This window comes from Sceloporus undulatus, chromosome 2 (assembly GCF_019175285.1).
Source record: "Sceloporus undulatus isolate JIND9_A2432 ecotype Alabama chromosome 2, SceUnd_v1.1, whole genome shotgun sequence".
In the NCBI taxonomy this organism is placed as follows: Eukaryota; Metazoa; Chordata; class Lepidosauria; order Squamata; family Phrynosomatidae; genus Sceloporus; species Sceloporus undulatus.
In genome coordinates, this window is record NC_056523.1 from 57,957,799 (window position 1) to 57,984,783 (window position 26,985).

Consider the following 26,985-nt stretch of genomic DNA (forward strand, 5'->3'; position numbering starts at 1 on the left):
CCCCCCCCCTTTAGATCTTTTGTAACATCCTCCAGTGTTTGCCCCTCGACTTAAACACGGGTCATATCAAAACCCATGATTTTGGATCCAAAAACTGCCCTCGACTTATACATGAAGTCGACTTATACATGAGTATATACAGTATATTGTAATAGTTTATCAGAATTTTCTTTCACCTAGGTCATCTAAGGACACTAGACACAATGTGTCCAACTTACAGTGGAGCTGACAGAATTAAACTACACTATATAAAAATGGCAGGAGTTTTTATTATCAAGTGGTGAAAACATTCCAGAAAGTTCACAACATATGCATGTTTACAATAAAGCAAATTCCAGGGCATTCTGTTCTTTCCAAGATAAGCAGAAACAAACTGTTTTGTGATGTTCCTGCCAGCTTGTGTTCCTGTTAGTCTGCTACTTATTGATAATCCTAGCCATTATGTGAAGCTGTACTGTGTGAAATGGATAAATTATGTGGGGTCTTCTCTCTTCTCCCCTCCCCCACTATGTATAGCCAAATCCATATTTTATTTATACATTCAGACTCAGATTTAAACATTCATACAGGTGAAAACATTGCTCAAGGGAAAATTCTTGAGCTTATTTTCTGAGAGTAGAAGCACCCATCCCAACAACCTCAGGGCACAATTCAGCAGCTTAATCTGGTGAAGCAGATTAAGTCCTTCAACCCCTTACAAAAATGGGTGAGATCCTCCTCCAGCCATAGGTCCAGTGAAAGATCATTGCACAGAGCCAGATCGTGAAAGACTTGTGGCCTTGACAGGGTTATGTGTGTCAGTGGAACAAACTAATCCTTTGCCTGTGGGTCTTAAATTCCTAGATAGTGCATACTGTGTTAGCCGAGCTATCAGGTACTATACATTTTTATTCTGAAGAAAACAAAAACAAATATTTTAGCATGCTATATTTTGAAAGAACAAGGCTGCATCTACACTGCAGAATTATTGCTGTTTGACACCACTTTATCTGCTTAATGCTTAATGCTACGATATTCTGGGATCTGTAGTTTTGTGAGATATTTAGTCTTCTGTGTCAGAGCTCTGATGCCACAACAAACTACAGATCCCAGGATTCCATAGCATTGAGCCATGACAGTTAAAGCGGTGTCAAACTGTATTATCCTGTACTGTAGATGCAGCCCAAATGTTTAATATCCCATCAGTTCTTTGTAGTTGACACGATGCATGAATTTAAGTCAGAGGCCTTCAATATTCACTATTCAGAGTACCTGAAAATCAGATTGACATGCACTGTTTTTTTTAAATAGTTAACCATTTGAATTGGTTTTGAAATAGCATCTCCTTAAAAATGTTATTGCATTTTGTAATACATACAGTGTAAATGTTGGTGCATATTTAGTGTGTTCTCTTTTCAGCTGACATTTTCAGGAAAGCTTCCTGGGTATTACTCCAGTGTATTCTGTACCTTTTCTGTATAAATTGCTATGACAACACTGATGCAAGAAATATTCCTCCAGGAACCCCACTGTGTCAAGCAATCACTTGAAAACATTTTCATTCTGTTGTATTTTACATTAGGTTAATAAAACAACCTTGCAAAGATAACAGAATAAATATTCAAAGTGTCTGTTTTACAAGGAAATGAGAGTTAAATATATGTAATTTGTCCTTGTAGAATATTATGCTGAAAAGCTTTGTCTAAGTGAAATCCCAGATATTATTTCCAAATATTTTAAGAGTCATAAACAACATGTAATCTAACTTAAAACAGAGGTAAAAATATAAAAAGTTGTGTAAAACAAAAATGCCAGATTCAGAAGTATGGAGTACTGCCTAACTTACAGTGGGTTCTTGGCATCTACTGGGGTTTGGTTCCAGGACCCACATGGATACCAAAATACATGGATGCTCAAGTCCCATTAAATACAATGGCCTAGTAAAATGGTGTCCCCAATTGAACTGAACACTGTAATTGAACACTGAATAATTGAACAGTCTCATTAATGTCTGCAGCTAGTCTATCCTTCCACAGCTTCCATGAACAAAAAATATAGTGAACAAAGAGCTTCCAAGAGATTTAAATTTGTATTAGCACTTTATTCAATGCTAAATGAATGCTTATACCAGCATTTTAAAATGAGCATAGAAACAAATTCATAGAGCAGATTACACATGGTTCCAGTGATTTAATATGATCAGTACATATCCACTGTTGTGCTAGTGGCTGCATTTTATATCAGTCATGATTTCTGATCTGTTTTAAAGACATCTTCAGATTGTATTTGTTTAGCCTGAAATTCGGTATAAGTAGGCTTGCCATAACCCCCCCCCCCCCCGTGACCAGCACGCTTTTGGGGGGCCCCTCCGGGTCACGGTCCGGTTTGGGCCCCCACCCGTGCCTGGTCCCCTGTTTGGGGGCCCGCTCCGGCCATTGCTGCTGCCGCTAATGCGACTGCTGCGGCACCAACCCACCTCCTCCTCCAGCTCCGCCTTCCTCCTCTTCCTCGCCTCCAGGGCGAGGGCTTGAATACCGCCCAGGCCTCAGTAGGGGTTAGCGGCAGCGCGCGCGCGGGGAAGGAAGTGGAGCAGGCGTGCGCGCTGCCGCTGGCCCCTACTGAGGCCTGGGCGGCATTCAAGCCCTTGCCCTGGAGGCGCGCCTGCAGGCTTCAGAGCAGGGAGAGAAGGGTCTCTCCTCCAAGGGTGACCCTTTTTTCCCTGCCTTGCAGCTTGCTCCTCATCTTTCTCCTCCTCCTCTTCTTCTGTCTCCTCTCCTCCTCCTCCTCTTCCTCCCCTTCTTCTTCTTCCTCCTCCTCCTCTTCTTTTCCACCTCATCCTTCCCCTCTTCCTCCCCTTTTTCTTCCTCTCTACTTCCTCTTCCTCCTCCTCCTCCTTTCCCCCTCTTCCTCCTCCTCTTCTTCCTCCTTTTCTTCTTCTCCTCTTCCTCCTCCTCTGCTTCTTCCACTCTTCCTCCTCTTCTGGTTTGACCAGAAAGGGAAGCACATTTCTGCCATCTGTCTAGGAATAATGCCAAATGTCCTCCATTTTTATCATGCCTAAGAATCATGCATTTATATGAATTTTAAAAAAATAAATCATTTTTTGCATGTCCTCCAGTTTTTAAAAATGTGTCCTTCATTTGAAAATTTTGTCCTACGTTTGTCCTACATTTGTCCCAGTTCGGAGGTCCTGACTTATGGCAACCCTAGGTATAAGGGACTCAGATTGGCTTTCTCCCAGTAAGATAAGAATTGGTGAACCAGTCAAAGCTGGTAAAAGGCACTATTAATATTACCTGAGCATTCAGGAACAGTGCTTAGTCCTTGAGCAGCACCAAGCTAAAGTTACTTGATCATTCAGAGAGTGCTACCCCATCTAGAATACGTGGTCCATAATTATCAAGATAAAAGTTTAAAGACATGTGATTATATTTTTGACATCAGTATCAAGATGCCTTAACACTCTGAGAAATCATGTGCTGAGAAATCATCTTCAAGATTATATTGATGATAGCAGGCCATAAATAGCTGAATAATATAAAAATTATTGTGTGCATCTTTATAAAGAGGTATATCCATGATTTGGCTCATATTTATACCTACTTGTTGAAATACACCCCACCCCACCCCGTTTAACGTATAGATAATCTCTTCAACTATTTTGTGATACCAGAAATACATAAAACAGAAATTTAAAATAATTCTAACAACACATAAAACATAATTCTAGCAATACATAAGCAAAAACAGTGATAGTATTATTATTTTTTTAAGCCTGTGGCTAGGATTAAGAAATATCTTGCCTGAGTGGAAAATCATTTCCACTTGCAGAAGATCTCTTCATGCCTTTTGCAAGAGGTAAGATTGCTAAAATTTTATTTGCTCTGCTAAAATGTTTGTATTTCTTTTAAAAAAGTAACATTCCAAGCTCAGAGTAATTGCTTAAGATAACAGAAGCCTAGTCTTCCAAGGGATTTAAAGACAAGACAGAGATGCTCCTGGTCAGTTCTAAGGCAGATCAAGGAATAGGGACCTTGCCTGTGCTGGATGGAGTTACACTCCCCCTGAAATCTCAGTGCTCCTGGACTCTGCTGTGAGCCTGGATGTCCAGGTTTCAGCAGTGACCAGCAGTGCATTTGTACAGTTGTTACTTGTGTGCCAGCTGCACCTGTTTCTTGAGATGTCAGATCTGGCTATGGTGACACATGCCTTGATTATATCCTGTTTGGACTACTGTAACACACTCTACATGGGGCTGCCTTTGGAAACTGTTCAGATACTCCAGTGGGTGCAAAACTCTGCAGCTAGAATGCTGACTGGAGCCAGTTACAGGGAGCATGTTACTTCCTTGTTGAAACAGCTTCACTGGCTACCGGTTCATTTCCGGGCAAGCCAAGACATTTTATTTAAGCAGGCATTTAGTATATAATTCATATCAGGGTGGTTTTTATAGAGCAGTATGCTTTTAACTTTTGTATGGTTTTATGGGATTTTATATTGTGTGTAGATGATTTTAATTGTTTTGAATTTTACTGAGATTTTAAAATGTTTTTATCTGTGGGACCCTCTGGGGAGAAAGGTGGCATACAAATGAAATAAATAAAAATAATAAAATAAAAACTTCCCAGCTACAATCCCATATTTATATCTGCTTTCTAAAATGGTACTTTTTATAATAAATAAATCAACACATTTTGGCACATTCAGTACATCAAGTAAATACTTAATGAGTCATTTTGTGTTAACATTGTGTTGCAAGAGTAAAGGTTTGGCTTTTGAGAACTGGCTAAGATAACAATGCTGTATGCTGAAAACAGAAGCAATGAATTCTAATTATCTCTTTCTAATATATGTGATTGCCAACCTGTGCTGGAGGAAATACACCTAGGCGCGTTACAGACCGCCGGATTGCGGCGGTCTGCTGCTGCCGCCGCCGGTTGCTGCATCTGGGAACCGCAGCAGCCAAACGACGCGGTTCCCAGATGCAGCAAAGAAGGAGCTCGAAAATCGTGCGCTCCTTCTTGCTCCCCGGAAGAGATGCCGCGAGGCACTAGTCACGCACTCGTGGCATCACTTCCAGGGCGCCACGTGCAGAAGCAGAGCGTCCATTACATCAATATGGCGGCGCCCGTGTGGAATGGCCGCTGCCATTTGTTACAGACTCTGTCCGTAATAGGAGTAGGGGCGTCTGGAAGAGACGCCCCCTTTTCAAAATGGGACGTCCTAAGGACGTCCCTTATGGCAGTGTGTAACGCACCCTAGATTTTTTTTCTTTTTCTTTTTCTTTTTCCTTTCCCACAATATGTTAGTCATTTGTTTTAATAGAACACGTGTTGGCTTTGTATCTTCATCACTTTGTTAATTAGTAATACAGGGGTCTGTGGGTGTTAATGTAGTGGCTAGATGTTTTTAATTTCCCAGAGTGTTGGCTTTGAATACAGTAGAAAAAGGACAACTTCCACCCATCAGCCATGTGGATTGGTGTGATTCAAATTAATTATGGTGATTTATGTGCTATTAAAGCCAATCTGTGGGATGGGGAAAATAAAATTCCTATACAGGTATTTATATTGACGTTTTAGTTCCAGTCAGAGTATGCCCACTGTATCTTGTTAAATTAAACCTTGTATAAGTACCATTGATTAAATGGATCGACTCTGGTTTTGACTTACAGATGGATTTAGTGCCTAATAATAAGAGTGATCCCTAGAAATAGGTCCCATGATTTCTTCTTTGGCTTAGATTTCTTTCAGTGCTGGAATGTCATATTGAGGAGGGGGCAAGCTTGTTTTCTGCTGCTCCAGAGACTTGGACCCAGAACATTGGATGCAAGCTCCAGGAAAAGAGATTCCACCTCAACATTAGGAAGAACGTCCTGACAGTAAGGGAAGCAGCGCAGCTGTGACATCACCATTACGCACCGCGTCTGGTGGGCACACCGCAGCTGCGGCTCCCTTGTCACATGCAAGGGTTGCCGGGCATGTGGGCGCTCTGCCCACCAGGCAACCCTCGCATGTGACAAGGGCGCCTCAAAGGCCCCTGTGTTCCGGGCCTTTGATTCATAAGCAGTACTTTCTTCTGACTCACCCTATACAAGACTTCCAGATAAACATTTTTATCTTGCATTTGCTCTGTCTCAAACAGGAAATTTTACAATGGGTCCAGATGACAGTTCTCTTCCATTTGTAACCTTTCCCCTAATTTTCTATCACTTCTTCCATCATTTTTCTTACCAGAAAAAATAAACATTAAGGAATAAAAAGATGCAGTAGGTGCAAAATGCCTTTTGATTTGTAGCATTAGGAGCTCTCCATCTGGTAGCATCCCCAGTAGCTAATGCAAGATAAGTGATTTTATCTGTTAAAGGTCATTTGGTTGGTAGGAAATGTAATATGTTTGTGTGATGGTGAGAAAGGGCACCATTGTATGTCTGCAAACCATGCTGAAGAGGGAGATCTGATATACAAGAAATAAATGGAATTTCCTTTTTGCCCTGTCTTGCAGGCCTCAGCAACAGAACAACTTTTCCTTGTTTCCTTCTACCAAGGGCTGGAATTTCAGAGGGGTAAGGGATTTTTGTTTTAGTTGCTTGATTTATGTACATATTTTTCTTTCTGACACTGTCATTTCCACCCACCACATGCAATTTGCAATGCAGATCATGGTATGATGAGGTAATTCTGCAAACTAAGACCTTTAAAGGCCCTAAAGATATAAACACACACACACACACATAACTGCTTCACTTGTACATTTCACTGCCTGGAAGCCAATTTACTGTAGGTAAGGCACAAGATCCTGTCTCATCTTGGAAGCTATGCAGGGTCATCCCTGGTTAGTGCATGGATGGGAGACCGCTAATGAATACTAAATGCTATGGGCTATATGGAGGGAACTGGCAAAATAACTCTGAGCGTCTTTGCCTAAGAAAACCCTATGAAATTCATGAGGTCTCCATAAGTCAACAAACAGATGACTTGTAGTCACATACACAGGTCTGCATAATGCTTACATGAGATACTATATTTATGCTGCTGGGATTTTTTTAATCTGTGGAAATTTTCACAAAACAGTGGAATTTATCATGTTTACCTAGGTTATTTTCTTTTCACTCAGTTAATCTTGAATGACACTTAAACACATTTAACAAAACAATATACATACACATGAAATTATATACCTTCTTAAATGAGATCCTTGTTTCTGAATATCTAGATGTGTGGATTCCCTTAAATCTGGATTGGACTATACATAGAAAATCTAAATGCTACAGGCATTGCAGTAGCTGTCACCTGTTTCTGCTATTCAAAATTTAAAACTGTGTCAGCCTTTAAGTCAAAGAGGTGTATCACATGAGGCAATTATAGTACAATTGCATCTGCATAATAACACCCTCTTTGGGCTTACTGCATGATGTCGTTGCTCTTCTGTTGTTTTGTGGGAGGCACTTTTAAAAGTGATTTTTTTCACTAACAGAAAAAAAATCTGATAATCACCTCCTTTACTGCTTCTGTCACACTGCTACTTCCTCTTCCTCTTTGAGGAAGTTTCCAAATTTGGCATCTGATATCTGCAAGTTGAACTGGTTCAGTCACATCTTCTGAAAACTGTCTCAGTCTGTGTCCTCAGCAATTATTCACTTTGAGGCTGGCATAAACTCAGTGCAAGTAATTGGCTGGCTAAATGCTATTATTAAGTATTAGTCAAGGGGAATCATCTTGGTTGCCTCCTGTGGCCTCTGCTTAGGTCAGACGTGCTTACAAGCAAATGGATGAAAGTACTTTAGTAAATAAAATCAGTATGCTTAGTTTTTCTGTACTGAAAATTATAACAGAAGATTTTGTTAAATGTACATTAGGCTGTGGCTAGGTAGTCAAATACAGTATATTAATTACAAAATGAGGCGCATAAAATCTGTTAAAATTTTTCTGTCCTGATTTTGAGCTGGGATTTCAGGCAGCTAAGTATTTTTGGAGTTTTAACAGTTCCAAAATATTGAAGGATTTTTATCTGGCACAGCTAAATGTTCTCATATCAGCTTGGGATGGGACATTTGAGAGATGTGCCTTTGTTTGACAGGTGGTCCATATGGTCTACGAAAGTCTACAAAAACTCTTGTTACCAACTTCTCTCTTTTGGTTAGACTCAAAGGAGCTGCAAGATCCATTTGCATACTGATTTTCCAGACTAACACAACATGCCTTTGATTCAAATGTGATATTACCGTATATTCCGGCAATAAGACGACCGGGCGTAAAGACGACCCCCCAACTTACAACTTAAAATAGAGTGTTTGGGATTACTCACCGTATAAGACCACCCCTCTCTTCCACAATAAGTCAGAAAGGAGCTGAAGGCACCCAACAACAACAACAGCAGCACAGCACAGAGGAGAAAGAGGGGGAAGAGAAAAAAGGACAGGAGAAGAAGAAAAGGAGGGAAAGAGGAGGGAGACCCCACTACATCTGAGGAAGGAGTGTGTTTCCACGTTTGAAATACAGCATACACAACATTATTTCACCCCCCTCGACAACCCTCCCGCCCTTCCTCTTGGTGCATCTACACTTTAGAATTAATGCAGTTTGACACCACTTTAAGAGCTGCTGCTCCATCCTATTGGAATCCTAGAATCTGTAGTTTTATAAGGTCTTTTTGCCTTCTCTGCCCAAAAATGTGGAGGGGGGGCTGCTCCAAACTACATATCCCAGGGATTCTGTATGTATAGAGCCGTGGCAGTTCAAGTGGCTCCTATTGGAATCAAAGCCCAGGAAGCTTTGTGCCAAATCGAAACGTGTTAGGCTGCAACTGCACGGCAGAAATAATCCAGTTTGACACCCTTTTAATTGCCATGGCTCAGTGCTATGGAATCCTGGGAATTCTAGTTTTCTGAGCATTTAACTTCTCTATCAGCAAACGTTGGTGTGACAACAAACGCAATTCCAGGATTTCATAGCACTGGGCCATGGCAGTTAAAATGGTATGAAACTGATTGTCTCTGGAATGAAGATGCAGCCTGAGTTGGATCCAAGACACACACTGCAGAAATAATCCAGTTTGAGACTGCTTTAGCTGCCCTGGCTCAGTGCTAGGGAACCCTGGGAATGGTAGTTTTGTGAGACATTGACCCTTCTCTATCAGAAAGAGCTCCGGTGCCACAACAAACTACAATTCCCAGGATTCCCTAGCACTGAGCCAGGAGAGTTAAAGTGGTCACAAACTGGATTATTTTCTGCAGTGTGTTTTGGACCTCATTTTAAAAATGCTCAAGGTCCGATCCACTGCAGAAATACTCCAGTTTGAGACCGCTTTAGCTGCCCTGGCTCAGTGCTAGGGAACTCTGGAATGTAGTTTGTGAGGGCAGGGGGGGGCGACCACTGTCCTCTCTCTGATTGGCTGTTAGTGTGACTCCCATCCAAACAGGATTGGTTGCTCTGTAGCCACCTTGCTAAGGCTGAAGCTGAAATGGGCAAGTCACCAAATCTGCTTTGAAATAGAGCCAGGCACAAATCACACCAAAAGCTCTTAAAGATTCCCATTTCATGTGAAAGTCACCACATTGGCAACACTGCGAGAGACCTTCTGCCGGCCGCCTCGGAAAAGGCGGACAAGAAGGGAAGGGAGGGGAGGGAGCAAGGAAAAAGGAAAAGAAGAAAGGAAGAAAAAGGAAGGAAGGGGGGAGGGAGAGAGGAAGGAGGGGAAAAGAAAGGGAGGGAGGAAGGAAGGATGGGAAAAAGCAAAGGAAGGAAGGAATGGAGGAGGATGTCTTTGCCTTTGAGAGAAGCTTCCCTGCTGAGGGCTCTCTTTAGGACCCAGGGGCTTTCCGGCATAGAAGACGGCCCCCGACTTTGGGAAGAATTTCCTGGGCTAAAAAGTAGTCTTATACACCCGGAAATACAGTACTTCTGTAGTGGGGGGGGGGGCATACATAAATCAAACATTTCCTGAGGGTGTTGTGCATCATAAAGTTGGAAACCATCGCCTGTAGTGTCACTCATTGTTTTCATACTATTTGCCATTGGCTTGATGACAGGAAAGCTCCAAAACTTGTAGCAGTTCATGAACATAAGTAAAAGTTCACATGGTCAAAGTTCATATATGAGATGTGCAATGGAGAAGGAGCAATGCTGTCTATATTTTGTTTTTAATATCATTTTGAATGTACCTACCAGTGAGACTTTTGTTTTGTATTATACACAAAACCCAGACTGTATTCTCTTCCACTGGATCCTTTTAGTATCTTACCACTACTTCTTTTTACCACTACCTGTTTTTTTTTTATCATGCCTCCCCCCCCCCCAGTTAATTAACTAGAAAAATTGAAGGTTTACACAATCTTTTAATTGGTAGTGCTGTTAATTTTTCTATTTTGAAACCGCCTTAGATTATTCAACAGGTTTACTGATAATGCTGAAAAGCTTCTTAACTCTGAACTGGTAGATTGTTTTAGCCATTTCCTAAAGTTTTGTGTGTTGCCGTATGTAATTCTGAAGGTAATAGGAGAGGTTTTTCTAAAAATGTAGCTAAAAAGCTATATTTGGGCACTTTGATTGTCAGAATTTTTTTATAGAAATATCTTTCCGTATGTTATTAAGAATGGCAACAATACACAGGTGTACTTTCATATCCAAATAGGGTTGCCTGTCATGCCCAGCCTGGAAGATGGCTTGGAGGACTCAGAGGATGAGCTAGAGCCTCTGGGATCTGAACCTATAATGGAGGAGCCAGAGCCCTCCAGGCGACCTCTACTCCCCTTCGGAGCCTGAGCTGGCAGCTCTGAGGGACTTTCTGGAGAAGAAATCTTCAGAGAGGGTTCATCCGCCCCTCCAAGTCCCTGCTGGGGCCCCTGTACTGTTGTGCGCAAGAAGTGCGGGGAGTTGCGCCTCTGCACGATTACCGGGCCCTCAACAAGATCACCATCCGGAACCGGTAACCCCCCTGCCTTTGATCCCAGAGCTGCTGGAGCGGTTGCGCCACGCCAGGTGTTTACCAAGTTGGACCTCCGTGGGGCGTAACAATTTGGTGCGGATCCGGGCAGGAGACGAGTGGAAGACAGCCTTTCAGACCCGGTATGGGCATTACGAGTACACCGTGATGCCCTTTGGACTATGTAATGATGCTCCGGCTGTTTTCAACATTTTGTGAATGATGTCTCTCCGGGACTATTTGGACCATTTGTTATAACACGTGATGACTGTTTTGATTTACTCTCCGAGCCAGGCGTGCCATGATGCCGTCCGTGTGCTGTTCTCCAGAGCTCCGGGACACAGGCTTTATGCGAATTGGAGAAGTGCGCCTTCGACCTCCGAGCAGGTGGACTTCCTGGGCTACCGTGTCTCTGCTCAAGGTGTGGCCATGGGCACACCAAGGTGGAGTCGGTGCTATCTTGGCAACCTCCTCGCAACAGGAAGGATGTTCAGAGGTTCCTAGGGTTTGCGAACTTCTATTGAAGTTCATCAAGACACGCCACCCTAGTGAGCCCTATCTCTCGACTGTTGCGAGGGAAGACCCGGTTCGAGTGGACAGCTGCTGCACAGAAGTCCTCGAGGTCCTGAAGGTGAAGTTTACTCAGCCCCGATTCTGCAACACCCTGACCGCGCACACCTTTTGTCTGGAACGAGATGCCTCTGATGTTGCCATAGGGGCGTGTATTGCTTCAGCCAACGGGGCCAAGGCGCACCTGTTGCCCTGCGCCTTTTACTCCCGACAGCTCACCACCCCAGAGCTTAATTACACCAGCTTGGAGAAGGAGCGTTGGCAATCAAGGCGGCCTTTGAGACCTGGCGGCATTTGCGGGAGGGAGCGGCTCACCCAGTCCGGGTGCACACGGATCAACCGGAAACTTGGAGCACCTACAGACAGTGAGGAAGCTCTCTCAGAGGCAGCAGCGATGGTCATCGTTTTTGCCCGCTTCAACTTCCAGCTTCAATATGTGCCTCGAGCCCAGAACCGACAGCCGACGCTCTCTCCCGGAAGCCAGAGTATGACACAGGGACCCAGAGGGGAGATTCGGTCCACCATTCTGCACCCAGAGAACTTCGCCGCTGGCTCTGAGGGAGGCTACACTGCTGGCCCAGATCCGGAAACTTCAGGGCCAGGACCCATTTGTGGCACAGCATTCGGCGGAGGGGGACACCTCTCCCTTTGTGATGCGGGATGGCTTGCTTTACCACCGGGATCGCCTTTATGTGCCACGGTGCCGGTAAGAGACGGTCTTGCAGCTGTCAGACTCGAAATCTGCTGGGCATTTTGGCTTTGTAAAACCCTGCACCTCCTCACCCGGGAGTTTGGTGGCCTCGAGTCCGGGCAGAGGTGGCTCAGTACGTGGCCACTTGCCCAGTGTGTCACCGGGCTAAAGACCATAGGGGACGACCTGCAGGCTTGTTGCTGCCATTGCCAACACCAACAGGGCTTGGAAACTAGTATCTATGGACTTTATCACGGACCTGCCCCCCCTCCTGGTTGCACTACCATTTGGGTGGTGGTGGACCTTTTTCCAAGATGGCCCACTTTGTACCCTGTGTTGGGCTCCCACGGCGAAGGAGATGGCCCGGATTCATCCAGCATGTCTTCCGGCTTCATGGCTTCCCGAGGTGTGATTTCAGACCGCGGTACCCAGTTCACACGCCCGCTTCTGGACCAGCTTGCTCCGCCTCCTGGACATCCGCCTCACCGGTCCTCGGCACATCACCCTGAGTCAGATGGTCAGACGGAGAGGACCAATGGCCCTGGAGCAGTATCCTCCGCTGCTATGCCAGCTACCGGCAGGACAACTGGGTCGACTTGCTCTCCGCTGGGCCGAGTTCGCCTACAACAACTCGGTCCATGCCTCAACCCACAGACCCCCTTCTTTGCCACTGGGGCTTCATCCTCGAGGATTCCCGCTGTGGCTCCTGTCTCAACGGTCCCAGCGCAGATCAGTGGCTCCAGGAACCCGAGCGGCACAGTCCCTGTTGAAAGACAGCTTGAGGTAGCCAAGGAGGCGTAAAAGGGGAGCGGATCGGCGACGTCAAGAAGTCCCACCGTTGCAGGTGGGGGATTCAGTCTGGCTGTCCACAAGACACCTTCCTCTGCAGCGGTCGTGTCGCAAGTTGGATGCCCGGTTCGTGGGGCCATATAAAATTGTGGCCCAGATTAATCCTGTGGCTTTTCGGCTCCAGCTTCCCCGGACATGGCGGATCCACCCAGTCTTCCACCGCTCCTGCTGCTCCCTGCCTCAGGGTTCGGCCAGATGCAGGTTCACTCCTCCGCTGATCCAGTCCTGGTGGATGGGAAGAGGAATTCGAGGTGGCTGAGATTTTGGACTCCCGTCGACATCGAGGTCGCCTCCAGTATCTTATTGACTGGGTGGCTATGGGCCAGAGGAGCGCTCCTGGGAGGATGCTTAGATGTTCATGCCCCTCGTCTGGTTCAGGCCTTCCATCGTCGCTTCCCTGACCGGCCTCGTCCTCCTCAGGGTGAGAGGGAGATTGATGAGAGGGGTAGTATGTCATGCCCAGCCTGGAAGATGGCTTGGAGGACTCAGAGGATGAGCTAGAGCCTTGGGATCTGAACCTATAATGGAGGAGCCAGAGCCCAGGGGCTTGAACCTGTAAGGAGGAGCCAGAGGCTGGCCCTAGTTCTGCTGGAGCAGAGTCTATGGCCCCTCCAGAGGTTCAGCAGTCAAGTTTCCTGGTGCCGAGGCTGTGGACATGGAAGGAGGATCTGGGCAGTGTGCCTACCTTCAATGAGCGTCGAGCAGAAAGAGAGGGCCTTCGAAGATCCGGAGGCTTTATCAGAAGCGTCTCGTAATCAGGCACAGCTGAAGGCCAGCTCCTTGCCTTCTTAAGCACCTGGAGCATGTGTGGTTCTTTGCCAGTGGATATCTGACTCTTTAGAGGAAAGACTCTGTCTCTGGCTCCTTGGCTTCTTGTCTTGACTACCCGGAAACTTGACCTTGGACTGCTTATCTACCTGCCTATCTGTTACCCTGAACCTCGGACTGTCTGACAATTCTTCTGAAACCCTTTTGGTAAAGCTACTGCAACTCTCCAGGACTGAGTAGCTTACACTGACTTTGCTGTGCTGGGAGGGATTGTTGTTTGAAAACTAGCTGTCTTATCAGTCCTTTGGCTGCTTTCCCGGACATTGCCATTTCCTGGTTTTTGGCAGGAAATCCCGGAATGGAGGGTCCAAAAATGTCCCAGCCTGGCTGGGCATTTTTGACTCTCCAGTCCTGGATCCTGCCTTGCTCCAGACAAATTTTGCCAGTCCCAGTCTGGAGAAAAATGGCCGGAACAAGGCAGAATGTCTCTTCCAGCTACTCCTCCTCTTCCAAGATGGCCTCTCAGTCCTTCTGCCTCTGCTTGCCTCCTCCCCAGAAGACCCAGTGCGGCCAGCTAGGCCTCCCCGGGGCGGAGGAGGTGGATTGCACTCGGGGCCTTTCTTCCAGCCCTGGGGAGGCCTAGCCAGCTATGCGGATCTTTTGGGGCCTTGGGCGAGGCCCCAAGCATGGTGCTGGTCTCCTCCAGCTGGCTAGGCCTCCCCAGAGATAGAAGAGGTGATGCTGCTCTTGGGACCTTGGCCTCAGCCCCTCCAGCCCCGGGGAGCCTAGCTGGCTGAGCTGGATTATCTGGGGCCTTGGCAAAAGGGGGGGCACTCAAGCAGAATGCAGAATACTTGCTTGTGCTATGTTGGTGTACTGAGAAATGGGTTATGATACGAAAGCCAAATTTCTGTCAGCAGCTGCAATCACACTTAGCGGATCCCTCCACGTAAGGGGAATTCCACGTATGCTGGAAGTAATGTGGCTCGTGCCCGTGGTATGCGGTAGTGTGTGTGCGGGTGTGCCCCCCATTACTTCTTCTGGGGCGCACAACGGGATCTTCCAGTATGGCGTGCCCACGTAAAACACAAGCACGTGTATAAAAATATTCTGTTTATGGATTTATAAATTTGACAACCAGCTTCAGGGAATGGACTATAGATTGTATAGGTTGGGCAAATAAAAATGTAAGTTTGTCTCCCCAGTGAGTCTGACATGCTTCCTCTTCCCTTTCTTTTCAAGATGAGAATATCAATCCAGTCTCAATGTGTTAAGATAAATGGCAAAGTTGGTTCTGGTGCAAAGGAGGATACAGTACTTCCTCTGAGGCCTTTGCTTGTAATTTTTCACATCCAATCATGTCATGAATAGCCCGTAGACTTTTCATAATTTGGTGTTGTGTGCCTTCAAATTGTTTCCAATTTATGGCAATCCTAAGGTGGACCTATCATGAAAGCCTCCTCCTCTTCCAGCTAGTACAGCGCGCCTGCCTTTTACGCGGGCAGGCCATATGTGGCTTTCAGCATACGCTGAAAGCCATGCCGGAAGTGCCTGTTGCGCACCCAGAAGAACTAATGGGCACAAGCCCATTACTTCCTATGGGGTTTTAGCAATGTTGATTTCCCCTTATGCGAAGGGATCCGGAACGGATCCCTGCTAAGGGGAGGGCGCACTGTATGTCTGGAGTGTCAGACAGAATCCATCACTTTGGGGAAATGTTTTAATATAATTGCACTATGTAAACGAACAGTATACTGATCTTTACCCATGTTAATATACTCTTGATGTTACTACTTTTATACTGTAGGAGGATCCTAAGTGTTTTCATTCATTACTCGTTTTGTTTTATATGAACCAACTACTGGAACTATTGTTAACTATAATGAAGAGATGATTTCTGTTGGAACGGAGAGTTTGTTTTGGCAAGAAGGCAGAGATGCTATCAGAAACACATTGTGTAGTGTTTGTTTAACGCAAGGTTGAAGCCAGTTCCAAATAAAATTTAAACACGCACTAATAAACTGTGTTTCTCGAAACAGTCAGTCCTCTGTATCTATGGATTCAACTATTCCTGGCTTGAAAATACTGTACAGTAGAGTCTTGATTATCTGACCTTTGGTTACCAACATTCTGGATTATCCAACATTCCATGCTTGTTAGTGAACACGCATGTGCGCTCACGAAGAAGCATGGAATGTCAGATAATGGCCGGCTTTGTTTTCCTCAGCAGAAGGGAGTGCGCACACTCCCACAGACTGAGGAAAACCAAGCCAGGAAGGGGAGGACTGGGCCCAGCCTCTCCTCCGCAGCTTGGATTTCCTCAGCCCCGCGGGGAGTGCACTCACTCCCACTCCCGCAGGCTGAAGAAACAAGCCGGGAAGGGGAGGACTGGGCCCAGCCCTCACCTCCTCGGCTTGGATGTCCCAGCCGGCGGGGAGTGCGCACACTCCCCACAGGCTGAGGAGAAACAAGCCGGAAGGGGAGGACTGGGCAAGGGCCCAGTCCTCTCCTCGGCGACTTGGATTTCCTCCCCTTCCTGACTTGTTTCTCCTCAGCCCACAGGGTGTGTGCACACACCCCACGGGCTGAGGAGATCCAAGCTGAGGAGGCAATGGCTGGGCTCAGTCCTCCCCTTCCTGCATTGTTTCTTCTCAGCCTGTGGGGAGTGTGTGCACTCCCCGCAGGCTGAGGAGACCCAAGCTGAGCAGGCGATGGCTGGGCTGAGTCCTCCCCTTCCCGGCTTGTTTCTCCTCAGCCTGCAGGGAATGCATGCACTCCCTTCTGGCTGAGGGGATCCAAGCCGAGGAGGCGAGGGCTGGGCCCAGTCCTCCCCTTTCCGGCTTGTTTCTCCTCAGCCTGTGGGGAGTACTCCCCGCGGGCTGAGGAGATCCAAGCCGCAGAGGAAGGGAGGAAGGGAAGGGAGGTGAGGGACCTTTGTCCCCAATGGTAGTGTGTGTGCGCAAGTGTGCGCACGCGCTATCATTGGTGACAATCTGGATTATCCGATATATTCGGTTATCTGACTATCAGCCGGCCCGATTATGTTGGACAATCAAGACTCCACTGTATTTAAAAAATATATAAATTCCAAAAGGAAACCTTGAGTTTGCCATTTTATGTAAGGGACAACATTTTACTATGCATTGTATTCAGTGGGATTTGAGCATCCACAGATGTTGGTATCTATGGGTTTTTGGAACCAAACCTCAGTGGATACTAAGGACCCACTGTGTTATGTGATACAGCACACTGTTAATGTAAAGTGATTTCACTAAAGAGGTCATAAATGTTTAGACATTAATATCTTAAGACACAAGTTATTACATGGTTGTTAAATATAGTTGTCAAAGGGATTGACTTCTTTCTCAAGAAGGAGGTCATGTTTTCTTTTAACATTTCTCCTTTTCTGTTGTTAGAAGGGGGCTGGATGAAGATATACGGTAGGTGTATGCAACTTTAGTGGTGAAAGTGTACTTCCCTACCCTTTCCTACTTAGACCAGATCCCTCAGCTCAGTACTTTGTAAAGGACCATGAATGGGGTGAGCTGGTGAATGAGGAAAGATTACTTCCCCCCCCCCCAAATTTTTTTTGTGATATGGCCTTCTGTGAGTAGATCCAACTCAAAGTCTTCAAAAATAAACTTGACTAATTCTAAATATTTATTTTATATGGTGGCATTGTGTTACGTTTATAAGGCAGACAAGTACAGGTGCATGACTGGAGGACCATGCTAATTCAGCAAGCAACAAGGATAGGCAATAGAAACAGAAAAGGAGAAACATTTATTTATTTTAATGTCACACACTCAGGCTTAATTAGAGTAGAATATTAGGACTAAGGAGTTGTATGAAGGTTTTAGTTGGTTGACTGTATAGCTGATCCTAATGAAATCTGCATAAATTTCTCCAAATAAACCAACATTTTTGGAGAGTAAAGGATACTTTATCTGAATATACATGTGTATATCTCAGCAAGCTACTTCTTATAATAATTTCATCTGATAGTAATTTCATTGTAGCTGTTGTGTAGTTTGTATTAATTTTATTTTAAAAAATCTGCTGTTGGATCAGGACAAATGTGTTGTTATTAATAAATGCAACTGATTATCAAGTAAGCAATCCCATAAAATATTTAAATGAATCTATTTGACACAATTAAGTGAGAAGCCTGTTTATTGAATAGGCCAAATATAGAACTCAAATATGTGTAACAGAAGTAATGGTGGTTGCTAGTTACCACACTAACTATTATACAGCACAAGCATGCAAAGGTGTCTTGTAGCATCTTTAAGGCTAACTAAAAGAAGAGAGTTGGTAGATAAGTTTCACAGACTTCAGTCTACTTCCTCAGATACATGGAGTGAAGTGCCTAGGAAATGACTTTTATAGCTATAAATATACAAGTTGTATGTGTGAATAGCAACAGAAATGTAAACTTGTGGTTATGGTTATGAAATGACTAGTTCAGTTTTAATCATAATACAGTCATAGAGTTGGAAGAGACCACAAGCGCCATCCAGTCCAACCCCCTGCCATGCACCCCTGACAGATGGCCATCCAACCTCTGTTTAAAAACTTCTAAAGCAGGAGACTCCACCACACATTGAGGGACTGTGTTCCACTGTTGAGCAGCTCTTACTGTCAGGAAGTTCTTCCCTATGTTGAAGTGGAATCTCTTTTCCTGTAGTTTGAATCCGTTGCTCTTGGTCCTATTATGGCATAGTGTTTAAATGCTTGTACTGCAGCCACTCACTCACAAACCACACGGTTGTGAGTTCAATACCAGCCAGGGGCTCAGGGTTGACTCAGCCTTGCATCTTTCTGAGGTCACTAAAATGAGTACCCAGCTTGTTGGAGGCAGTTGGCCTATACATTGTAAACCGCTTACAGAGTGCATAACTCCACTTATAAGCAGTATAGAAATGTACTTGCTATTGGTGTTGCTATTCTCTGGAGTTCTATTGAATGGGGCTCGAGCTTATGCCTCCTTTGCACCAGAACCCAATTTGCCATTTATCTTCACACATTAAGACTTGGATTGAAAAGGTATTTCCCTTACGCAGGGGGAGGGGGTCCAGAACAGATTCCCGCGTAAGGCAAGGCTCCACTGTATGATGGTTGTTGGGAGACAAAGGTAAGAGGGAAGATATTGCCTAAAGCCAAGGTGAGTAGATAACCATATGAATGGTGGATAGAGTTATTGGAATGTAGTCTGGGAACCAAAAAGGAGATGTGATAGACAGCCCACATGAAGCTGGGGTGTTAACTAGTGTTATAATAGGTGTAGTGTGCCAGGAAACCGTAGTGTCTGTTCAACCCACTGTTGATGGATTAGAGTTTGTAGATATACCCCAATTCTGCTGTTTCTCTTTCCAATTTTCCTTTGTAGTTTTTTTGTTCAAGCACTCGTGTTCTGAGGGCCAACATGTAATGCACAGGAAGACTGAAGTGTTCTGCATCTGGGTGTTTTGTTTTTTTTTTTGGTGAATTTTCATTCCTAATGTCTGATAGATGATAGTCTGATAGTCTCCTCTGGCACGGAGACTAGCCTGTTTGCCTAAAGTAGAGTGCTGAGAGGCATTGCTGGCAGAGGATGGCATATCTCATGTTAGATAATGAGCAAGTGAAAGTACCTCTAATATTGTGGGTGATGTAATTAGGTCTTGTTGTGACATTTCCCAAGTAGATGCATGGGCAGAGTTTGCATCTGGTTTGTGGTACAGTTTTGTACTTGTCTCCCTTTCTGTGTTGTGTCTACTCCTGTAGGTAAATAACTGTTTGAAATTCAGAAGCTTATGTAAGTAAATAAACACCTGCTACCAAGTGCCCATGAGAGAGCAGCCATCCTGCATGGATTGTAGTTCATTGATGAGTGGTCTCAGTTGGGAACAGTATATGACCACTAGTGGAGTTCTGCCGTTTTCTTTCTTTATTCTGTTATGTAATGGATTAGTCCTGGTACAACTTGTTGATTTGCTGTTTTTTTAAAAAAATTTCTATGGTAGGTACTGTAGCTTGAAGAATGCTTGTTGTAATTTCATGAGTTTAGTGCCCCTTTCTTGTTGGTCTGAGTAGATGTGATTGTATCAGAGTGTAAAATATGGATCGGGTAATGTGTTCATGATGGAAACTGTAGGCATGCAAATATATGTAGTGGTCAGTGGATTTGTCATATTGTGTGGTGCTTACATGTCTGTTGTGTGATCCAGAAAGTGAACTTATTATGTTGATAGTTCCATATAGAGATTGATGTTGGGGTGGAATTTGAAATTCTGGAGAAATGTGTGAGTGAGTCCTCTCTGGCCTCAAACAGATGGCTCAAAAGGGCCGCTGTCAGGCCGATCCAGGGTTGGAGCGCACACATGACACGCCCCCAGATTGCGTGGAGGCAGCGCTGGGGCCACCTAATGCAGCCCAAACCCAGCCACAAAAGGAGTGGTTTCTTTTTGCTCCTTTTCATGACCCATTCAGAACTGCTACAGTGGCCACCCTCAGGACTGGAGTGTCTGATTGCCATAGTTGCATGGCAGTCCCACAGCAATCGGGGCAGGAACGTCCACTAGTCGCTCCTTTTGCCCTAGCTGCTTCGCCCCTTAATGAGTCCAAATTATGATGGTATCATCAGTGTACCTCAGAAAGAGGAGAAGTTTCTGGGTGCAGGAGTTATGGAAGCATTTTCTGACATGAATGAAGACGTTGGCATGTGTGGTGCTATGCATGTGCTCGTGACAGTACTGTTAACTTGAAGGTATATGCTAATACCAAAAGTGAAGTAGTCATGTGTGAGAAGAGTGGCAAACCTTGGAAGTTGGTCTGCTATAGTCCCATCTGGAATACAGCATAAGCAGTAAGATATAACTTTTTAATAACATTCTTTGCTCAAGCTATTTTAATGTCTACTTGGAAATAATTATAATAATTGTCCCCAAAGAAGGACTAGTGAATCTCAGTATAGGCTGGTTGGTTTGTTTAGTTTGGACATGCATCCTGTTTCTTCAGACACAGTGAATCTTTTGTTTTGCTAGTTCCTTTCCTTACTGCACAGATGATTGGTGTAATCTGCATAGGAACAAAACTGATGACTGCAGGCATCACCAGTCTGGTACCCATTAAATGTATCAGACTGTAGCACAATTCTCTCAAGACAACATATTTGACTGGGATGTTATATCCAACACAGCTGGAGGGCACCAGATTAGGAAGAATTCCTGTAGAAGTTTCCTGTACCAAGACTGTTAAGGTACAATTTACTTCTTTCTCCTTTCTAATAGGGGAGAAAGCAAGAGGACTAATAGCTTTCAGAGCACGAACAAATGTGATTACTCATCAGTGACTCAGCCTATCAGTTCCAAATTTAAGTGATAATTAAATAATTTTGATGCTGAGAACTTGCAGTATTGTCAATAAACATAGACTAAACATTTAAAAACTAGGCTGGAATCACATTCCCAATTACATCTACATTTTAAATTTTAATTCCACACACAAGTTTTAGCTGCCTTGCACATGAGATACTTTCAGTAGAAATATTTTCATGATTAATATATCCCTTTTATAATTTGCTGTAATATCTTTTCAGACAGAGGTAAGACTAAAATAAAAACCCCACATATCCAAAGGCATGAGTCTTTTCATTTTGTCATTCCTTTATTGCAGTGAGATTGTTCCAGAGTTATTTCCTTCTCTAATGTGCTTATATTGATATAGCATAGTAGGACTGTAAGATGTGGTGCTACTGCAGTTGTGGATCCATTGAAATCTACAGTTGCACACTTACTAGGTGGCCTTAGGCAAGTTGCAGTATGAAGATAATAGTGACCTACATGCTTCATTTGTAGTTGGGATTCCTCATAAAATATGTGTTAAGAATTTGGGCTCTATATGAATGTGGGCAGGACAGTCCTGTAAGTCATGAAATTTCAGGTTCAGAATGCTGACATGTCCCACGTCCAGCTGGTCTCCTGTGTTGTTGTTTTTTAATTTACTTATTTCTTGTTGCAAGTGCTGGGATGAAAATTAATTCTATAAATTTCCATGGATACTACTGGGGATGCAGGCCTCAAAGCCCTCCTTTCTCCTTCTCCTCTCTGACATCAGAAAAGTAGGGACAGGATAGTCCCTACTTTCCTCCAAAGGTGAACTGATTTGCCTTAAAAAGGTAAAGGTATTCCCCATTGACAAGGTTGTCAAGTCATGTCCAACCATAGGGAGCAGTACTCATCTCTATTACTAAGCCAAAGAACCAGGGTTGCCAGAGGTTATGCTGTGATCATGTGGCCAGCATGATTGCACAGAAGGCTGTTTATCTTCCCACTGGAGTGGTACCTATTTATCTACTTGCATTTGCATGCTTTCAAACTGCTAGTTTGGCAGAATTAGGGACTAGTGATGGGAGCTCAACCCATCCCGCTGCATCCAGGCCTCGAATTGCCAACCTGCCAATCTTGCAATAAACAAAGTCAGTGTCTTAACCACTTGAGCCATCACATCTTATGCTAGACTTATCTCTGCACACTTAGAAGGGTGATTTAGTCTTCAAGCTTGTAGGATGCAGTTAGGGAACATAGGATTGCATGGCAAGTAGCACTTTTCTGTCATATTTCATTTCACAGTGAAAAGTATATTTAATATAAGATAAAGAAAGTTCTGTACGATTCTGATGCTTTGGTTGAGATTTCCTGCATGGCAGGGGGTTGGACTGGATGGCCCTTGTGTTCTCTTTCAACTCTACGATTCTATGAATCTATGGCGGGTTACAGACTGCCGCTTTGCGGCGGTCTGCCGCCACCGCCGCCTGCTCCATGCGGGAGTCGCAGCAGACACACCGCGCGGCTCCCGCACGGACCGAAAAAGAAGCTCCAAAATGGAGCTTCTTTAAGCGGCACCTCTATGACGTCACGAGGTGCCAGGGGCGGACTCGCGACGTCATAGACGCCGCGAAATGTGTGGACACACAGCGTCCGATACGTAAATATGGCGGCCGCCCTGTGGAATGGCCGCCGCCATATTGTACGTACAGAATACGTACTAGGGTTAGGGGGTGCGGAAGCACCTCCCCTTCCTAACCCTAGTACGTATTCATTACGTACTAAATGGCGGTGTGTAACCCGCCTATGATAATCAGAGATAAGCAAGAAGAGTTAATAGTTTACACTGCTCTGAGGTTTTAAAGTTATTTCTCTTAAATGTTATGAGTCAGCTTTTCTGAGATAAGGTAGCTCAAAAAATTAAATGGTTTTCTCCTGGTGGGCCTCTTAAAATATTCTACTGATATGTATTGGATAGTTCTAAAAGGTTTCAGCTAGACTGCTTTCTTATCATAGGTGTGGTTTGTTGTTAAAAGTAAAAATGCTGAACATCTAATATAAACCTGTCACTTCCTTGCTATTCTGCATACAAAAGATACTAAAATTTATAAGCAGCATGTGATATGAGAGATAAATACAACTGTGACCCGCCCTCTGAAAGTAAGTGCCATGCTGTTACATTACAGATTTCCCATTGTTAATTATAGTCTGGGACAGGGTGTTACTGTGTCGTCCTGTTGCCAGTTCTTTGTGAGCAACAGATGAACTTGACCTCTCTTCAGTTCCACTCAGTTGAGAAATGGGCAGTTTGTTTTATTCCCCTCCCCTCCTTCTTGTTTATCATCTGGGGGTCATTAGATGTTCTGATCATTCTGATCTAAGGATATGTGCTAAACAACCTACCTAGTAACAATTCTGTATGCTCAGTTTGGCTCACGGAGCAGTTTGGGGGGCCGTAGCTTTTTGAAAAGCATTCCTGATTTATCATCATAGACAGCTGAACAGTGTCAGCAAGTGCAGCTCTATAATTTTTTCATGGGCTATACATACTTAACATGCCACATTGGAGACTCTCAATGGGCAGATGTATCATATGTTGTTCATTATACAGCCACAACCCTATCTGTCTCTCTGTGCATTTTTTTTTGAAAAACCAAAAGTACCTGTGTCATCCAAGGCAAAAAGAAATCACAAGGTTCATTAGGCCAACTTAAAGATGACAGAAAGCCAACAAGGTGTATTGGTTTGAAGTTTGGACTAGGATTCCTGGAATTTAGGGTTCGAATTGTACCTCAGCAGTACAAACCCACAGCATGGCCTTGGGCAGGTCACACTTTCTCAGCCTTAGAGGAAGGCAATAGCAAACCATCTCACAATAAATCTTGCCAACCTCCCAACAAAACCCAAAGCTCAGGATAGGGTTGCCATAAGTGAGAGTCAACTTGAAGTCACAAAACAACAGCAAAGGTCACAACATCCTAAATAAGCTTTGAAGTTTTACAGAATTCATCGTAAGGCAAAGTGGTCAATAAAGGTGTGGCAGGGAGAGAGGAAGAAAAAGGGTTGATGTTCAACCCATAAATAATTGGTATCTATATAAAGTGGTGTGCAGTGAAGCCAGTGCAATATGAAGTTGTGGTAGAAACAGGAAAAAAATACTCAGAATGCTCTTGTAAGTTTAAAAAGGAAAAAGAAAAACTTACATTTATTGTTTCAGGAAATCCATCTTGGGATAGAAAAGGAGATAGACAAAAATATTAATTCTTAAATTTCAATACAAGAACCCCTAACAGTGGCTGGCTCCCATGTGTGGAAGGTGGTTAGCGTCTATCATGAGACAGGAGAATTGATTAGCTTTTAGGAAAAGGGGTAAGTGATTACAAGAAATACAAAATTCAGCTGTTCTTCAAAACATGAGCAAATATGCTTTTTGTTTGTAGATGCTTCCGGCTGCTGAGGAAAGGGCTTTAATAAAGATTGGCATTTTTCGTTCTTTCCTTGAAGGAGCCAATTTAGAGTCCCTGAAAGCATGTGGGTTTGTTCTTACATATTCTGCAGCCCTTTCACAGTGCACAAACATAGATAGCACTATGGTACTACTTTAACTGCCATGATTGCACCTTATGGAATCGTAGGATTTGGAGATTGGTGATACACTAGAATGGTCTGGATGAGAATTCTAAATGCCCTTCCCTGAACTACAAGCCCCAGGATTCCATAGGATGGAGCCATGGCAACTACACTTAGCCCTCCGTTTTTGCGAGGATCCGTTCTCCTCCCCCCCCACGAAAACAGAGGCTTGTGTATATCCAAGCCCCATAGACTTGAATGGGGCACATGACCGCGAGTGTACGTAAGGTGCATGCCACGGGGGCAAACCCATTGGAAATAACGGAGGTTGCCCCTCCGTGAGTATTCATGGTCACGATTCCCAGATCTGTGAGTTAAGAAGGGCGACTATATAGTGGAATCATAGTACAATAATTGTGTACAGTAGTGTGAAAGGGACCATCAGATTGAAGTTAATTTGGAGGAGGCTTTCTGGGTGTTTCCTAATGAAGCTTGGTTGGTGTACTTAGGGCATCAAGATGTAAAGTAATTATGCAATGTTCATTGAGACAGTTCTGTATATGGCTATCTTTAAAAAAATACTGCCTCATGCACAAGAGTTCAGCTGTTTCATTAGCTAGGTAAATGGCACATATTATGCTGTTCTACTTGTGGTTTGAATTTTAACCTGAATGGGTTATGTGACCATAATAAAGACAGATGGATTGATTATACAGTGGACCCTTGTTATATGCTGGGGTTTGGTTCCAAGATCTCCCGTGGATAACAAAATCTGTGTATGCTCAAGTCCCATTAAATATAATGACATACCAAAATGGTATCCCCTATAAAAAATGGAAAATTAAGGTTTGATATTTGAAATTTATACTTTTTTGAACATTTTCAAACCGTGGATACTTGAATCCGTGTATAAGAAGGGCCGACTATACTTGGAAGGCTTTGTTTTGGTATACTTTGGCCTACTTTACATCCTTTAAAGCTATGTGTACTGTATGGACTGTACACTATGGTTACTAGCCTCAGTCTAGATTGGAACTCTGCATATGTGATGTTGAAACCTTGCCATGCAGCCACTCAGCTAAATCCCACTCCCCTGCAGAGGCTTAAAAATGAAGAGAAGAAAAAAGCTTGTATTAGTTCCAGTGAATGCTTTCTATTTTTTCAGGCAGTCCTACAGGGAAGGTAGGTTAGGAAAACAAATGGCTAGTGGGGGAGACAATATCAGTCACAGTAATTTGGACTGGAGGTTTGTACACTTATTTGTAGGTAAATAGGAAAAAGAAGACTCAGTTGTTTCCAGCGTATTTAATGTATCATGAAATTTAGCCCTGGGATGAGTTTGAACAAATGTGCCATTCAGTACCACCACATTTGTCAAGACAAGCGCTTCTGTAGAGTGTCACTGAGGGACTTAAAAGAAATAATAGTTGTGCGTCCTGTTTTTTTTTAAAGAAATAGATAAATGTGAGAGGAGTAAATGTTTGAAAGTTGATACCTGAGTAGGCATTAAAAGTGGATTGTGTAATTCTGCAGTATTATAAAATTGTTTGTGTTCTCACTTAAACACCAGCTTCAGAGAAGATCTGTTTCCTCAAGACTGCAGCAGGGGAGGAAAGGATAAATTCCTTCTCCATATCTGATCTAATTCTGTTAATTACAAGATCCTATAGTTATGCCAAACTGTATTTTAGAAAAACCTGGACATTAAACACAAAGATACATTTAATGTCTACTTTGGTCAGGCAATACATGTACCGTATATAATCGTGTATAACTCCGCCTCATGTATACGTTGAGGGCAGGTTTTGGGGCAAAATCATGGATTTTGATACGACCCGTAGATAAGTCGAAGGTCAAACTCAGGGGCATGTAACAAAGGATCTAAACTTAGGCGGGAAAACATAACTTGGTTCCCTCCTTCTCCATCTCTGGACTGCTCCCCAGGGTCACAGTCTGGGCATGCAAAATGTGGACACAAACCTCCAATTTCCCTCCTTTCCCCACAACTTTCCCCAAGGATGATGGCTTGCAAAAAGGGGAGCACAGACCTCTGATTTCCCTCCTTTACCCACAACTTTCCCCAAGGCTGCTGGCTTGCAAAAAGGGGGACCTCTGATTTCCCTTCCTTCCCCACAACCTTCCCCAAGGCTGCTGGCTTGCAAAAAGGAGGACACAGACCTCTGATTTCCCTTCCTTCCCCACAACCTTCCCCAAGGCTGCTGGCTTGCAAAAAGGGGGACACAGACCTCTGATTTCCCTTCCTTCCCCACAACCTTCCCCGAGGCTGCTGGCTTGCAAAAAGGGGGACACAGACCTCTGATTTCCCTT

At 44.2% G+C, this 26,985-nt stretch overlaps 1 long non-coding RNA gene across 1 annotated transcript in view; it reads left to right on the forward strand.

Moving 5' to 3' along the window:
• The first annotated feature begins 6,479 nt into the window (after positions 1 to 6,479).
• The window catches only part of LOC121923748, a 40,424-nt gene continuing 19,918 nt past the window's right edge, over positions 6,480 to 26,985 (forward strand). The window contains exon 1 of the long non-coding RNA XR_006102457.1: positions 6,480 to 6,544. This is a non-coding gene — a long non-coding RNA (uncharacterized LOC121923748). The remainder of the gene's footprint in view (positions 6,545 to 26,985) is intronic.